Below are 16,071 nucleotides of genomic sequence, written 5' to 3'. Positions count from 1 at the left end.
CCCATGGATCAATTAGGGGAGGGAAGGGTGGAGTTGTGCAGAAATGCCTGATTACAGATCAATTAGGGGAAGGGAAGTGGAGTTCTGCTCAACAGGAGTTCTGCCAAGGTCAGTTCTTAGTTGACCTTTGTGTAATATCAGCCTTTTCAGATTACTGATTGGAATGAGTTTGTGTCCATCTCCTAAAAAAAATCACCATTATAATTTGCAATCTTATGAGCAGTTTGATTGAAGAAATTAAAATCTTGATCAAGTTGAATGATCAATCAATAAATCAGCAAGTGTTTATCAAGTACTGTCTATGTGCCAGGGACTGTGGTAAGCACTAGGAATGGGATAGGATGGGACTGGACTTGTGATTTCATTGGTACAGAGAATTCCTGATGAAACTCTTTAAAACTGTAAGTTGTGCATTTACACCATTTCTGCTGGTAGGAGGGGAGTGTTGTGGGGGCAGCTAGGTGGCACACTGGATGGAGAGCAGATTTGGAGTCAAGAAAACCTAAGTTTAAGTCTGGTCTTAGACACTAGCTATGGCAAGCCTGGATAAGTGACCTAACCCTTGTTTGTCTCAGTTTCCTCATTTGTGAAATGTGGATAATAATAGTATTTTTTTGAGGGGGGGAGGGCAGGACAATTAGGGTTAAGTGACTTACCCAAGGTCACGTGGCTAGTAAGTGTTAAGTGTCTGAGTCTAGATTTGAATTCAGGTCCTCCTGACTCCAGGGCCGGTGCTCCATTCAGTGTGCCACCTAGCCTCCCTGGATAATAATAGTATTTACCTCCCAGGGTTATAGTGAGCATCAAATGAGATAACAATTGTAGTGCTTAGCGCAGAGCCTGATGTGTTGCAAGCCATATAAATATTATCAGTTTATTAAGAACTGAAGCAAACTTTATCTCCACTCCCAGGCCCCACCAACTACCAGGCCTTCCTTCCAATTCCACTTGCAGCCTCCTATCATTTTGTAGATCTCCCAAATTCTCCTCTCTGGAGATTCCCAAGCTTTCTTTAAGGACTTTTGCGTGTTGTACAAAACAGCTTACTTTGTAAAACTGTGAGATGCCTAACTCTTCCCACCTGCAGCCCAGCCATTTTCTCTGCCTTAGTAGCCCATATAAATGCTGTTCCCAGCCCCCTCCTAGGGTAGCCCAGTATTTATTTGCCCCAAGCTGCAACTCATCTGCCCTGATTAAAGTTCTCATTTTGCTATACTAGCTGTTTTCTTTTAAATTAAAGTTGATATTATTATAATTATTATTCTGCAACTTACAGTCTTCAAGTGTTTCTTGCAGGCACTGATCAGCCAGCATGTGTCAGATACAATACCTCAACCCAATTTTCTAGCCTTCAAGGCTATCTGTCATCCACTATACCTTGTAATAATACAAGACCAAAAGCGAGATATTGTCTGCCTCATATCTAGGGGAATGCTGGTTTAATGTTTAACAGCCAGTTCTCTCCAGGAGGGAAAATGTGCACATGACACTTTTAAGTTTAATAGGAATTATTAACATTTTCTTCATCAGTCTGATGTCTAGAGTCTAGACAATCAACAAAACAACAAATCAAACCCTGATTTATAGCATTTACCAATTTCTGAGGTGTAAATGCTCACAGAAGTTTTAGCAATCTACTTGGGTTCTAGCTGTCTCCATGATACACCAGCTATAGCCCAGTTTGTGTTCTATGATGAAGCATCTTTTCATCCAGTTACTTCAGCATTTCAATAAAGCCAAAGGAGTGCTGGGACTCAGTAGGTGTCTAATAAGTGTTTGTTTACTATCTGCTGCCAGCCTGCCTGATTTCCATTGCAATTGTTCTATCTGTTCTTGAGTTGTTAAAAAAAAATCAGGAGTTTAATCAATTATGTAGCTGTCCAACTTTTTTTTTTCAAATGGCATAAAGCTCATCTTCAGTTTCTAAATGGTTACAGCAATATCCTGATTAAAAGAGAATGAGAATATTTCAAAATGTTCCATTGATGTTGCCAGACTTTATTCATTACTTAGATTAGGATGTAGGACTGTGAGTCAGCCTAAGAGATGTAAATCAGCATAGAGAGTAATGGGGGGGCGGGTGGAGAAAACCTAGAAATCTTTTCAAGTTTTACTGATGGGGTAAGCAAAAAAAAAAATGCTATAATCTGGTTAAAGTTTGCAAATACAACTTTCTTTCAAGCTAATCCAACAATTCAGGAGTAATACACAGCCTTATAACTTGCAGAAACCAGAGTTTAGGAAAGGATTTTACCCATTCATCCCTTCCACTAGTACAGCTCCCCATATGCCCTCTTAGTCCTTTCCCATCCCATTACTATTTACCTGAGCATTTAATCTATAGTACTATAAGCTGTTCTCTTTTCTTGGTCCTTTAACCACAAGTACCAGCTCCAAATGCAGAAAAATTAGACAGGGCAGAAGCTCTGGTGTCAATTGATAAATTTACTAAGCATTTACTAAGGAAGCATTTACTAAGTGTGTCTTATGTCTCACTCTGTAGGAATAAAAACATAAAAGAACCTGCCTCAAGGAGCTTTCATTCTAATGTGAGATATATACATATATAAATTTGTATAGACTATATACAGAATGAATACAAAGTAATTTTGGGAGGGAGGGCACTAACAGCTGGGGAAGGTGAGTCAAGAAAAGCTCCTTTTAGAAAGTGGTGGTTGAGATGAGTTTTTAAGAAAACCAGGGATTCCAAAAGGGAAAAGGAAAAACATTTCAAGTATGAAGGACAGCTACTGAAATTTTTTGAATTGGCAAGAAAGCTGATGTGAGACATGGTCAGGAATGCACTTTAAGAAAATGGATTGGGGAGAAATGAGGCATGGAAACCAAATATAAGCCTTGCAATAGTCTAAGCTACAGATGATAGAAACTTGAATTTAAGGTGGTCTTATATAAATTGAGAGAAAGGGTCATATATGAAGGTAGTGAGGGGATACAAATGATAAGATATGACAACTGATTTGATATGTGAGGTGATGGAGTGAGTGTTGAGAGACGATATTAAGGTTGTGAACTTAGGTGACTAAAATGATGGCCGTTGTTTGACAGCAAAAGGGATATTTGGAAGAGAGATGGGTTTGGGGGGGGATAATAAGTTCTCTTTTGGTCATGTTCATTTTGAGATGTCATCCAGTTCAAAATATCTAACTGGCAGTTGGTGAAATGGGACTTAAAACTCTGGAGTGAGATAGGGGTTGGTGAAAGTAGATCAAGAATGCCATACTAGCAGGTGGAGAGGAAGAGGAGGGAAATCAGGAGTGAAGTCACTGAGACACACAGAATAGGGGGAAGGACACTATGGAAATGGGTTCTGGGGCTCCCATATAATTTGAGTACAGTTACGAAGCATTTATTATGTAAAAGTGTGCAAGGTGTTAGAGATACAAAAGTGAAAAATGGTATAGTCTTTGCCTTCAAAGTTCTTATAATATACATGGCAACAAGTAAGCATAGTATAAGGCAGACTGTGATGGGGCAAAGGGGAGCTCCAGGTCAAATATTCTGGGAAAACTTTGAAAGGGAACATTACTTTCACCTGGGAGATGAAGGAAAGTCGTACCTGATTTGGGCCTCAGAGGAAGAAAAGTGGGAAGGGAATAAACACTAATTAAGTACCTACCCTGTGTAAGGTACTGGGATAAGTACTGGGGATACAAATATGAAAAAAGAAAGATCATTCCTGCCCTCAAGGAGTTTACAATCTGATAGGGGAAGACAAAACACAAACTGTAAAGTGGGTGAGGGGGCAGAAGGAAGGTACTCAACTCAGAGGCATGATGGAGAAATCAATCAATGACATCGCAAGGTAGTAAAGCCAGATGAGAAACAAAATGTCTGAGCTGAGCCCTTTTAAATGGAGGTTTGGAGTTCATGGTCCCACCCTTCAATCAGAAAGGCAGATGGTGGTAATGACTATACAAGGTCTTGGGATGATGGGATTATCCCAATAATGAACTTTCTGGAGCTTGGTGGAGAAATGAGTGAGAGAAGTTCCAAGGTAGTACAACCAAGTTAGAAATGAGGAAATTAACTTAAACTTAACTTTGTTAAAGTCTATGATTTGTGTTTAGATGGATTTAGGATTTCATCAGTACAGGTTCTTCCTTTCTGGTACAGATCAAATCCTGTCATTCCTTCCTATCCTTTTTAATTATTATCCATGTTCTTATGTTCTGAAATGTCCTTAGTAAGGGATTCAGCCAGTGTGTTGGAGGTCTTCTGTTGGATCTTTTAGTATTTCAAGAGTATTTTTGAAGGTAGCATTCTAGCTATTCAAGTATTATCTCCCACTCTTTACACACTGACAGATTCATCTCCCTTTCTGGCTATTCATATCCTTAATGAAGTCTCTTATGCCAGCTAATAAGCAACAACCAATACTCTTTGGGTTACCTGACATGCCAAATTTTTTCTAGATTGTGCTATTTCATTATTTATAGCCCTATATTATCAAGGATAGAATATTATATGTGTGTATGTAAATATATATACACATCATATTCTCTAGTCTGTAATATTCTTTATTCTATATATATGCACATATACATATAATATTCTCTAAGACTTTTAAGGCAGTAAGCATATTGGGATCACTGAAAATGCTATGTACTTTCCCAAATTCTGTTTAGTTCAATCATACACTTTGTTTCAACTTTGGGCTAAGCTCATTTCCCACCTACAAAAATTTTAAGATAAAATGTGATGGAAAAAGGCAGGAGAGAGTGTGGTGTTTGTGGGTCTGTTATGAAAAACTCTCAGAGATATGATGATGGATAAACTTAAATTTCGATACTTTAAACTTACCTATAGGGGTGAATTAAGAAAAGAGCTTCAATTATGTCAGAATCCAATAATTTTGAAGAGCTAGTTTATATTTCTTTGATCACTTGTTTATTTTTTTTCTACATCTCAGATGTAATTTGATAAATAATAGAACTTTGGTTATTGGGACCCCTTCAGTGAAGATCAATTCTGAACAACCAGGGTTTCTGGAGAGGTTAGATTTTACCCCTTCAGCCTTGTGGTAGTCATTAGGAAAGTTAATTTTTATACTCTATTGTTATAAAATAATGCTTTCAAGGACTGTTGGCATATTTGTGGATATGCAACATAGCTCAAGACTTCTGTGCTTCTTAAATTCTTGTGTTTTTTTTATAGTTCTTCTGCCTCTTCTCTGTCAGATTAGCAGTTATCATGTCTTTGAGTGAAAACCTGAAGAACTCTTTTGTAAATAAGAAATTTGAGCTTCAGTGTATGAACTGTGTGGCATCCATTTAATGGTTCAGAGACTTTTTGCTTTACTTCTTATATCTCTGTTTTGATCTGGATAGACAATGTTGCTAAATAATTAAAACTGAGATAAGGTTGGTATATCAGAAAGAAAACCGAATATAGAGTCAGGACAGATCTCAATGTAACCCTGGTTCTATTACTTATTAGCTGTGTGACTTTGGTCATGTCTTTTATTCTCTCTGGAGTAATCCTCTTCAACAGTAAAATAGGGAAAATAATATTTTTACTTCCTGCCTCAAAGGATTGTTGATAAGAAGAAAGCTTAAAGGGCTGTATACATGGGAGCTGTTATTATTACCATAATCAGCTTATGTATAGAGTATAAATTTTTATAGTATTAAAATCTAAATATAACCATAGTTTTGAAAGTATCTTGGTAACTATTTACCACTTACTCTGCCTTTAAAATGAAAATGTGATCCCTATGAAAATATTTTAACTCAAATTTGTTCTTTTTCTTGTCCATTGAAACCAGAGTGCCTATGAGAAAAGACAAAAGGAAGTAACCAGTTATATGGTGAGCAGAAGAAATAAAAATAAATTAATTATTCTTCAGGTTAGTAAACTAGATAGGTACTAGATAAGCAGCAAAAACACATATAAGCCCAAATGACATTAACTTAATACTAGCTACATTTTAGAAAAAATTAAATTCTTGTAAAACAAAACTTTATTGTGGGTGGTTACTGACATATAAAATTCCATTTAGATTGAAAGCTAAAATACATGAATGGCTAAAAGAAATGAAGCAAGAGATTAAAAAATGAAATAAAAGCTCTGTATGGAAGAATTGGAAGACGACTTGAAAATTAGAATTGATTAAACAGAAATTAATGACTTTATGAGATAGCAAGAAATACTGAACAAAATTAAAAAACTGAAAAAAAACAAGAAAATGCAAGTTATCTGATGTAAAAACAATTCACCTGGTAAAAAGGACAAGGAGAAAGAATTTAACTTTAGACTCCCTGAAAATTATGATTAAAAAATTTGTGGATACTATATTTCAAGAAAGCATAAATAAAAATTGCTCAGATCTATTTGGACCAGAAGGCAAAGTAAAGACAGAATGTACTCATCTCCTACTGAAAGAAACTCCCAAAAGCTAAGTCACAGGAACATCATAGCCAAAATGCAGAGTTCCTATGTCAAAGAAAAATTATGGTATCTAGAAAAAGTACCAAGGAATCACAATCAGGATGATACCAGATATAGTAGCTTCTACTACTACTACTACATATGAAAGGAGATCTTGAAATATAATATTCCAAAAGGCAAAAGATACAGAATTACAACCAAGAATAACTTATTCTAAAGGGTGAATAATAGTCTACAGGAAAAAAAAATAGATCTTTAATGGAACAGAAGACTTTCAAGCATTTCTGATAAAAACAACAGAACTGAATAGGAACTTTGAAAAATAAAAGAATAAAAAGACTTAGAAAGGTAAATTTATTTGAGCAATTACAAGGAAATGTTAACATTCTAATAGAAAGAAAAGAAATAGGTAAAAAGCTTCAGAAATTTAAAGTCTTCAAAGGGTATTGAGGGAGTCAAATAAGAAAAAAATAGAGGACCTGGGAGTGGATTTATTCTATTCTGAGGGTATGAAGAGGGGAAAGAGAAGGGTGAGCAAAAGAATATGATAATAAAGAAACTGGGGTAGAACTTACTGATGAGGTATGGGCTCTGGGAGCCCCCTTGAGCTCTCTTTGAGTCCTTGAGGTACAGGCTCTGGGAGCCTCCCTTGGACTCTTGATTAAATTGTCAAGATGAGGCATTGCATGAAGCAATAAGCCTCACATTGTGGCTGGGCCCAGAACTCTAGCCTAGTTACTGACTGCTAACTACTAGCCTAGTTAGTAGCCTAGCCCTCCATTGTTCATCTACTTCCCACCCTTGAGCCTAACAAAATATCAATACACCCTTGAACTGGCCTAGCCCACCATTGTCTGTAGCCTCCAACTACCTCCCACCCTTAATCACTCATTGACCTCATTAACTCCTCCTGAAGACCCCCCCCCAATATCCTCCTCTAGACCACCCCTAGATTCCTCCCACAACCTTCTGTATATAAGACCCCATCTCACACCATGTGGTGTGAAAGCGCCATAGAATGCCATAGAATAGTGAGAGTGCCATGGAAGAGTGAGAGCGCCATAGAACGACCTAGCACAGACTTACTCTGTGTCTAATGCAAGTGAACTTTTAATAAAATTTACTTTTCTTTGGCTAAAAAAGATGAGTCAAATTCATTTGGCAGGACCCGGTGTGTTGGTATTTTGGGGTCTACAGAGCAACCCTAACCCTCTTAGTGGGTAACTTCTTCATTACCACTTCTCATAATTGGAATATTAAAGAACAATATATAAACTTGGGGAGGGGGGAAGTGACCACCAGATGGATCTCACTCATTTCAGATGGACAAAGGAGGGTTGAATATAGACAGAACCACAAATAGTTTGATGTAGAAATACATCAAACTCAATAGGGAAACAAGGGGATTAGGGAGCAGGGTTGGTTAAGAAAGACAATACCTACCAGGGAGGGAAGGTATGGAAAAGGACTGGAAAAGTATGAAAATGCAAGCTATGCCAGAAGATTTTATATCTTATCTTGAAAGTAATAGAGAGCCACAGGAGTTTATCGAATGAGGGGTAGGTAATATGGTCAGACTTGTACTTTAATTAGATCACATAGGAAGATCATATAGGAAGGATTGGACTGGGAGTAACTTGAGGAAGGGAGCTGACCAGTAATGACAATAGTTCAGGTGAGAGGTGATGAAGGGTTTGCATTAGGAAGATGGCACTGTCAGAGTTGGAAAGGGGAATATATGAGGGATGATCTAAGGGTAGAATTGACAGGATTTGACAACAGATTTTAATGGAATGTAAGGAGAGAGAAATTAGGGATAATAGAGGTGTCAATGTGCTAGAGAAGACAAGATGGAATGAGATCAAGGGTACATGTAGAAGGGTTTACCTTGGAGAGAAAGATCTCTACATGTGAGACATAGGTAGAGGGAAAGATAGTGTGTGTGTTCGGGGCAGGTAGGCATCTGAGTTTTATGAGATAAGGAAGGGGGGGAAGACAAAACACTTGATCAATGACTTCAATTTTTTCAGTGAAATGGGACACAAGACTTTTTTTTTTTTAAAGCAATCGGGGTTAAGTAACTTGCTCAAGGTTACAGTTATTTCTGGGTGTGGTGCTGAGTATCTGAGCCTGGATTTGATCCAGGTCATCCCGACACTAGAGCTGGTGCTCTTACTCGCTGAGCCACCTGGCCACCCCTAAGAAATTGGGGTTAAGTAACTTGCTCAAGGTTACATGGCCAGGTGTTTCTGGGTGCGTGCTAAGTGTCTGAGCCCGGGATTCGATCTCCAGGTCTTCTCAACACTGGAGCCGGTGCTCTTACTTGCTGTGCTACCTGGCCGCCCCTGGGACGCAAGACTTTTAGCTGGGGGATGAGGAATGGCGAAACCATGGAACATTTGAGAAATAGGTTTGAGAAAAAGGTTTGGAAAAGCTGCTGTGGTGAATTGGATAGGGAGGTATAAAAGGACTGTCTTCCTGCAGTGAGGACCCAGTTAAGATTATGTAACATACATTTGTAGTGGACTCAGAATAGTTTCATGATTTTCTCTGGTTTTATTCTGCAGCATGTGAGCAGGTGTGAAGGCAGTGGGTTCTGCAGGGTAATCTAAGGGCAAGTTTCTTGACAGGATAAAAACACAAAGTACTTGAGAAAAGAGTTTAGTGTAGAGTTGAACTGGGTTAGCAAGGGATCAAGATGGGAAATGGAGAAGGGTATAGGTTGCTAGGTGATAAGTGGGTAGACTATTGGGCCTGGAATCAGGAAGATTCATCTTCCTGAGTTCAAATCTTCCTCAGACACTTACTAGCTGTGTGACTCTGGGCAAATCACTTAACTATGTTTGCCTCTATTTCCACATCTATAAAAATGAGCTTGAGAAGGAAATGGCAAACCATCCCAGTGTTTTTTTTACCAAAAATACACCAAATAGGGTCATGAAGAATCAGACATGACTGAAACAAGTAAACAACAAACAACAACATAGGCAGTGCAGGGTTGATGAGGGTAGAGGGTTTAGAGGATGAAGAATGGGATCAATAGTGGAGAAACACAGGAAGAATTGGAGTGGTGCAAGTAAGCTGTAGCATATATCCAAATGATCTATGTGAAGAGGTTAGAAAAAAAAATACGAGACTATATGTGGGGAAAGAAGGGGGCCATATATTAAGAACAAGGAATAATAGATGCAGAGCTTAAGTGTTTCATTCATACCCACAAAATGTAAAAACTGCTATAGAAAGTCCTCCAGCCTACTGAACTGCTCCTTGAAAGACTTATGGGAGAACACAGTCAAATATTGCACAAGATAAGAAGGCATGGGTAGGTCTTATCTGCACTGGAGGAGGAATCAAAAACCCACTTGGATATTGAAGATGTCTCAGAAATGCTTTGCAATAAATTTAGGACATTCAAATATAATTGACTATCTATACAATTATAGAATCACATAAATGTAAGGCAGTGGAAGAATTTACCTTGTCTTCCCTGCTTCAGGTAGTACAGTGTCAGGGGTTGGGTAGCATTTGGACAAAGCAGAAGACTAGGTCCAAGAGTCAAGTTCAAGTAGGAGCATCTGATCATTGTCTGGCTTCCAACTTCCCTTAAGTCAATCTCATTTAGCGATAAAAGAGAATATGCCTGGAATTCATGAGCCCGCTATTAAAAAAAAGCTGTGCAGCTCAAAAGTTCATTCCTTCTCCACTTTACTCTCTTGCACTGCTCCTCCAGCGTTCTATTTCAATCACAATAAAAAGAGAGGCAATGTGGTATAATGGATAAAGAGCTAGCTGGAAGATTAAGAAGACCTAGGTTCAAGTCCTACCTCCCACATTAAAGGCTATGGCTGTGTGGACAAGTCCCTTAACTTCACGGTGCTTCAGGCAGCTCTCCAAGACTGAGTAGCAGTGCTCATAAAAACTACATTGGTGGACGCCTGGCGGGGGTTGTTGTGGGAGCGGCTGCGGCTCAGACTTCGAGCCTTCCCTGGGACTGCGCCGCCCAGCTCAACGGTCCCCGGCCGTTAGCTGGCCCGGGCACCACAATGTCGATCTTCACGCCCACCAACCAGATCTGCCTGACGAACGTGGCCGTGGTGCGCATGAAACGCGGGGGGAAGCGCTTTGAGATCGCTTGCTACAAGAACAAGGTCGTGGGCTGGCGCAGCGGCGTGGGAAAAGATCTTGATGAAGTTTTGCAGACCCATTCCGTGTTTGCAAATGTTTCCAAAGGCCAGGTTGCTAAAAAGGAAGATCTTATCAGTGCTTTTGGAACGGATGACCAGACTGAAATCTGTAAGCAGATTCTAACGAAAGAAGTGCAGGTGTCAGATAAAGAGCGACACACAGCTGGAGCAGATGTTTAGAGACATTGCAACAATTGTAGCAGATAAATGTGTAAATCCTGAAACTAAGAGACCGTACACTGTCATCCTCATTGAAAGAGCAATGAAGGACATCCACTATTCAGTCAAACCCAACAAGAGTACAAAGCAGCAGGCCTTGGAAGGAATAAAACTGTTGAAGGAGAATATGAAGATTGAGCGGGCCCACATGAGGCTTCCATTCATTCTACCTGTGAGGGAGGGGGAAAAGCTAAGAGAAAAACTGAAACCATTGATCAAGGTGATAGAAAGTGAAGACTTCGGTGACCAGTTAGAAATCGTGTGTCTAATTGACCCCAGCTGCTTTAGAGAAATTGATACAGAAGGAGACAAAAGGAAAAGGTTCTTTGGAAGTTCTCAGCTTGAAAGATGTGGAAGAAGGAGATGAGAAATTTGAATGAAAGTTTTTCCCTGTCTCTTTATTGATAAATACAACACTAAAAGGTGTTCTCACTTCCTTCAGCACTGTTAACTTCTGTGTTTTTTTTTTTTCCTGCCAAATACTTGCTTAGACTGCTTAATTTGAGGTTTTCATTCTAGTATGTGTGGTAATTAAATAAGTCGCTTATATACAGAATACAGTATAAAAATCCTAATGTGGGATAAATGCATCCTGGCTGTCAGGTTGGGCTACTAATATCAAAAGAACCAGGGTCAACCTCTTCCTGTTTTGCATTCTGCCTGGGCATCTGGGCTCTCTGTCACCTTAATTTTTGACAGTGTTCATTCTTTGTTAACTTTACATCCATGAAAGTTGTCTCAAAGTTTACACTAAAAATTCATGCTTTAGAAACATCCCTTCACAGAAATGGAATGTGTGCAGAAAGATGTAAGCCTGCAACATTTCTAAATGACAGAATTTGAGTGATTTTAATTTGGTCTAATATTAAGCTGGGTGTTGTGACTTCCCAACTGACACTGCTTTTAGAGTGCTGTGTGTGTGTGTGTAAATATACATACATAGTTACTGACTGTCCATCAGTATTCTCGTTTAGTAAACATGCTGCCAAAATGTAAAAGACTACCTTGGTTTAAAAAAAGTCATTCATGATAATTTTTAAAATTTATAATATATGTTAATACGAATGAAGTTATATGTTACAAATAAAACCTCTATTATTTTTATTAAACAATGATCTGTGTGTTTCTAAGCAGTATTCCCATTTTTGTCAGTTTTACATTCTGTGTGATGTAAGACTGAGAAATAACATGCCTTTTGGATTTGTAAAAGAAAGTTTAATTACTTAATACAAATATCCAAATTAAAAAAAAACAACTACATTGGTATTAGGTAGCTTCCTACAAAAAAGAAATCATAGGCCTATTAAAATTCATTTTTTTCCCAAAAATGCTTTGTTCCCTGTTCTTGAGCTTGCCTCAGTCCTATTTCTGACTTCCAACTTGATTTTTGACAAAGTTTTAGTGTGCTTGAATTTTCCTTCCTTAATGCTCCTTCAATTTGGCAGTAAAAACAAGTATTGGGGCAACTAGATGTCAGAGTGAATAGAGCACCAGCTCTGGATTCAGGAGGACCTGAGTTCAAATCTGGCCTCAAAGATTTAAGGCAAAACTAGCCATGTGACCTTGGGCAAGTCACTTAACCCCAATTGCCTTACCTTCCCCCTCCAAAAAGCAAAATATAAAATAAAAACAAGTATTTTTCATTTGGCTTTTGTTAAAAACAAACAAATGATTTAGGGGCACTAGTTGGGTGGCACAGTGGATAGAGTATGAGCCCTGGAGTCAGGAGGACCTGGGTTCACATCTGACCTCAGACACCAGCTGTTTGACCCTGGGCAAGTCACTTAACCCTGATTACCTAAAAATAATTTAAAAAAAAAGAAATTGATTTTAAAACACAAACATTATTCAGTCATTTCAGAGGATCACACAAGGGGAATAGCACTTGGTTGCCTCCTTCAGGCTGAGAGGCATAGTTTACCTGCTGGGATAATATATCTTTTTCCTATAAACTTCATTTCAGTTGTAAAAAGCTTTTGTCAAAGTGAGAAAAAGGAAAATGACAATTATTGAAAGGATGGTATTAGGATAGGCACACTAATACACTCACTCTTAGTATGGTTATGAATTAATATAGCCATTCTGCAAAGCAATTTGGAAGTATACCCCAAAAGTCACTAAATTGTACATATCCTTTGACCCAGTGATATCACTTCTAGGCATATACCAAGTGTGTGTGTGTGTGTGTGTGTGTGTGTGTGTGTGTATGTGCATGTATTTTTAAGAGCTCCTTTTGTTGTAGTAAAGATCTGGAAACGAAGAAGGTGTTTATCATCTGGGAAATGACTGAACAAACTATGGTATATGAATGTAATGGAATATTATTGCACTGTAAAAAATAATAAAAGGAATAGTTTTAGAGAAACCTTGGAAGATTTATCTGAACTGATGTAGAGTGAAGTGAGCAAAACCAGAACAATTTATGTAATAACAACAACATTGTTGTGAAAACAATTTTGGGGGAGCAGCTAGTGGTGCAGTGAGTAGAGCACTGGCCCTGGAGTCAGAAGGACCTGAGTTCAAATCTGGCCTCAGACACTTAACATTTACTAGCCTTGTGACCTTGGGCAAGTCACTTAACCCCAATTGCCTGGCCTTTCCCCCTCCAAAAAGAAAAAAGAAAGAAAGAAAACAATTTTGAAAGACTTAAGAAATCTGATTATTTCAATGATGAATCAAACATCTCCAGAGGATGAGTGATGAAATAAGCTTGTTTAGGTGATGAACTTGAGCTAAAGAATAAGACATGCCTTTTTGGAAATGGCCAACATGTAGATTTTTTCTTGCTTGACTATGCTTATTTGCTACAAAACTTTTGTTTTTCTTTTTTTTTTCAACAGTGGAGGGGGTGGAGATTTGGGTAGGAGAGAGGGGCTAGTGATAATGTTGCCAGAAAAAAGAAGACAGAATAAAGGGTCATTGAAGCTTTTAAAACAAAATGTATAGAAGGGAACATCAGGAAGATACGAAGGAAATAAAGACAAGCAGGACAGCTTTGAAAGTAATATGTAGAATTTATTGTATTTTTTTTTTAAATAAGCTGTATGCAGAAGAGATTCATGGTTTGTTATTGTAAAGTCATCTATTTTGGCTTTACTTTGTTATGTGGAAATCTTCCTCTTTTTTGGCATTTGTTAAGTACACAAATAAAATTTAATTTCATTTAAAAAAATTTTTGTCAGCACTTCCAGATCTTTGCATTTTAAGTTTCACTCCTTGCTGACTGTCTCTATCTACAGTCATAAGGAATATTCTGCCTCTACCAAGTCTGGATTGCTGTTTTGATCTGTTGACTTACTGCCACCTAGTGGTGAATATGTCAAATACTGCAGATCAAGGTAAGGAGGTACTTGGAATTCAAAGAAATGGGAGAAATGTAATGGGTAGGGACAGCACTTCAGGTTGGATAAAGTTGACCAAGTTCAAGGTGAAGAAAATTAGCGACATTACAGAAACATAGGCTAGTACTGTTAGTCCATAGAGACAAGTAGATTCCAGGAAGATGAAGGTCAATAAAGGCAGAGAAGACCAGGTAATTGTAGAAGTTCAGGGAGAATAATCTGTATTGTGATTTTTGATTTTAAGCAAAGGCACTTTTACCCTGTACTCTAATTTACATTCCCTGCACTATTTATTGAACAAAGACTCTCAGGAGCCTGTTTGCATCCAGGGAGTGTCAAAGTCCTACAGCTATGATTACAATGTAGGTTCTAATGTAGGTCTGGTGAAAGGTTTGTGTCTTTGCAAGGCTATAAACTTACAAGATAGATTCCTACTATGGGTGGTCCCTGGTCCATTGATCTAATGATTCATCAGGTGATGGAGGTACCTTCGGACCCTTCTGACATGAATGATTTAATGGACCTGATCTTTTAGTCCTGATCCTGAACCATCACTAAAAGGTGAATGAGACTTGTCAGGTCAATTTGGTTATTATTTGATCATCCAACTTTATTACCTGGGGATTCTTGTTCATACATAGCTCAATTTAGATGGCCTCTGAAGTTCCTCCTAGCTCTGAAATTCTGTGATTCTGTGTTCACAGCTGATAGCAGCAGGAACCAATGAGGGACTTGGAATGATGGCATGAGTGCAGGAGTAAAAGCCAGGAAGTGTATAAAAGTTGCAATGCTGCCAGGAGGCATGAGGGCCACTGTCATGGGAGAAATCTTTGAGAGTGAGTTGTCCTATTATTACTCTAGGTAACAACTAAGGCATTTTCTCAGGTTTCTCCTTTCCCCTGTATTGTATAGTGGGAATCTGAAGAGACTCCAAATTTGAATTTTGCTTCATACACAAACTAGCTGGGTGACCATGAGACAATCTCAGCCCCAGTTTACTCATCTGTAAAATCAATCAATCAAAAAGCATTTATAAAGCATCTAATACCTACTGTGCTGGCTGCTAGGAATACTTGTAATAACTCATAGGGTTGTTGTAAGGATCAAATGAGATAATGTATATGAATTACTGAATGAATCTTAAATTGCTGCATAAATGCCTTCTCTTTTTATTTTCTTTTTTCTTTTTGGAGGGGGGAAGGCAGGGCAATTGAGGTTAAGTGACTCACCCAATGGCTAGTAAGTGTTAAGTGTCTGAGGCTGGATTTGAACTCAGGTCCTCTCGACTTCAGAGCTGGTGCTCTATTCACTGTGCCATCTAGCTGCCTCAGCCTTCTCTTTTTCTTATTAATTATTTTCTGATGGGTATATGCTGGGAAAAGTTAAATGTGGATTTCTGATGGATCTATGAGGATACTGCAGAGAAGGTGAAGGGGGGGTGGTGTGTGAGCTAAGGACTTTTGCAATATGGAGATAACTGTGCAAATGAAAACCATGTTCCAAGATGACCTGTGTTTTGTGGAATGCACAAAATAGGGAGGCAGCCAGGTGGCTTAGTGGAAGGAAGACCCATGTTCAAACCAAACACTTACTAGCTGTGTGAACCTCAGCAAGTCACTTGATATCTGTTTGCTCTAATCCACTAGAGAAGGAAATGGTAAATCCCTCCAGTATCCTGCCAAGAAAACTCCATGGAAAGAGTGGTTTACAGGGTCATGAAGAGTTGCACATGACCAAACAATAACAACAAAAGATAGGGACTGGACCAAGATGACTGTACAGATATAAAATGGGGACAGGCTGATCACAGGATGCAAGTTTCTTTCTCTTTCTTTCTTTCTTTCTCTTTCTTTCTTTCTTTCTTTCTTTCTTTCTTTCTTTCTTTCTTTCTTTCTTTCTTTCTTTCTTTCTTTCTTTCT

General features: G+C 38.4%; 1 protein-coding gene and 1 pseudogene across 1 annotated transcript in view; one reads left to right on the top strand and one right to left on the bottom strand.

Moving 5' to 3' along the window:
• BEND6 (BEN domain containing 6) overlaps nucleotides 1-16,071 on the bottom strand; it is a 94,018-nt gene that overhangs the window by 43,420 nt on the left and 34,527 nt on the right. The gene's annotated exons all lie outside the window — the stretch shown is intronic.
• On the top strand, nucleotides 10,419-12,066 carry LOC138148033 (ribosome maturation protein SBDS pseudogene; annotated as a pseudogene).

Source organism: Petaurus breviceps, unplaced genomic scaffold, assembly GCF_028583685.1.
Source record: "Petaurus breviceps papuanus isolate PSGF00001 unplaced genomic scaffold, PetGlider_PUasm1.0 90822, whole genome shotgun sequence".
Taxonomy (NCBI): domain Eukaryota; kingdom Metazoa; phylum Chordata; class Mammalia; order Diprotodontia; family Petauridae; genus Petaurus; species Petaurus breviceps.
Note: the sequence above shows the minus strand (reverse complement) of the source record. Positions and strands in the feature narration are given on the sequence as shown.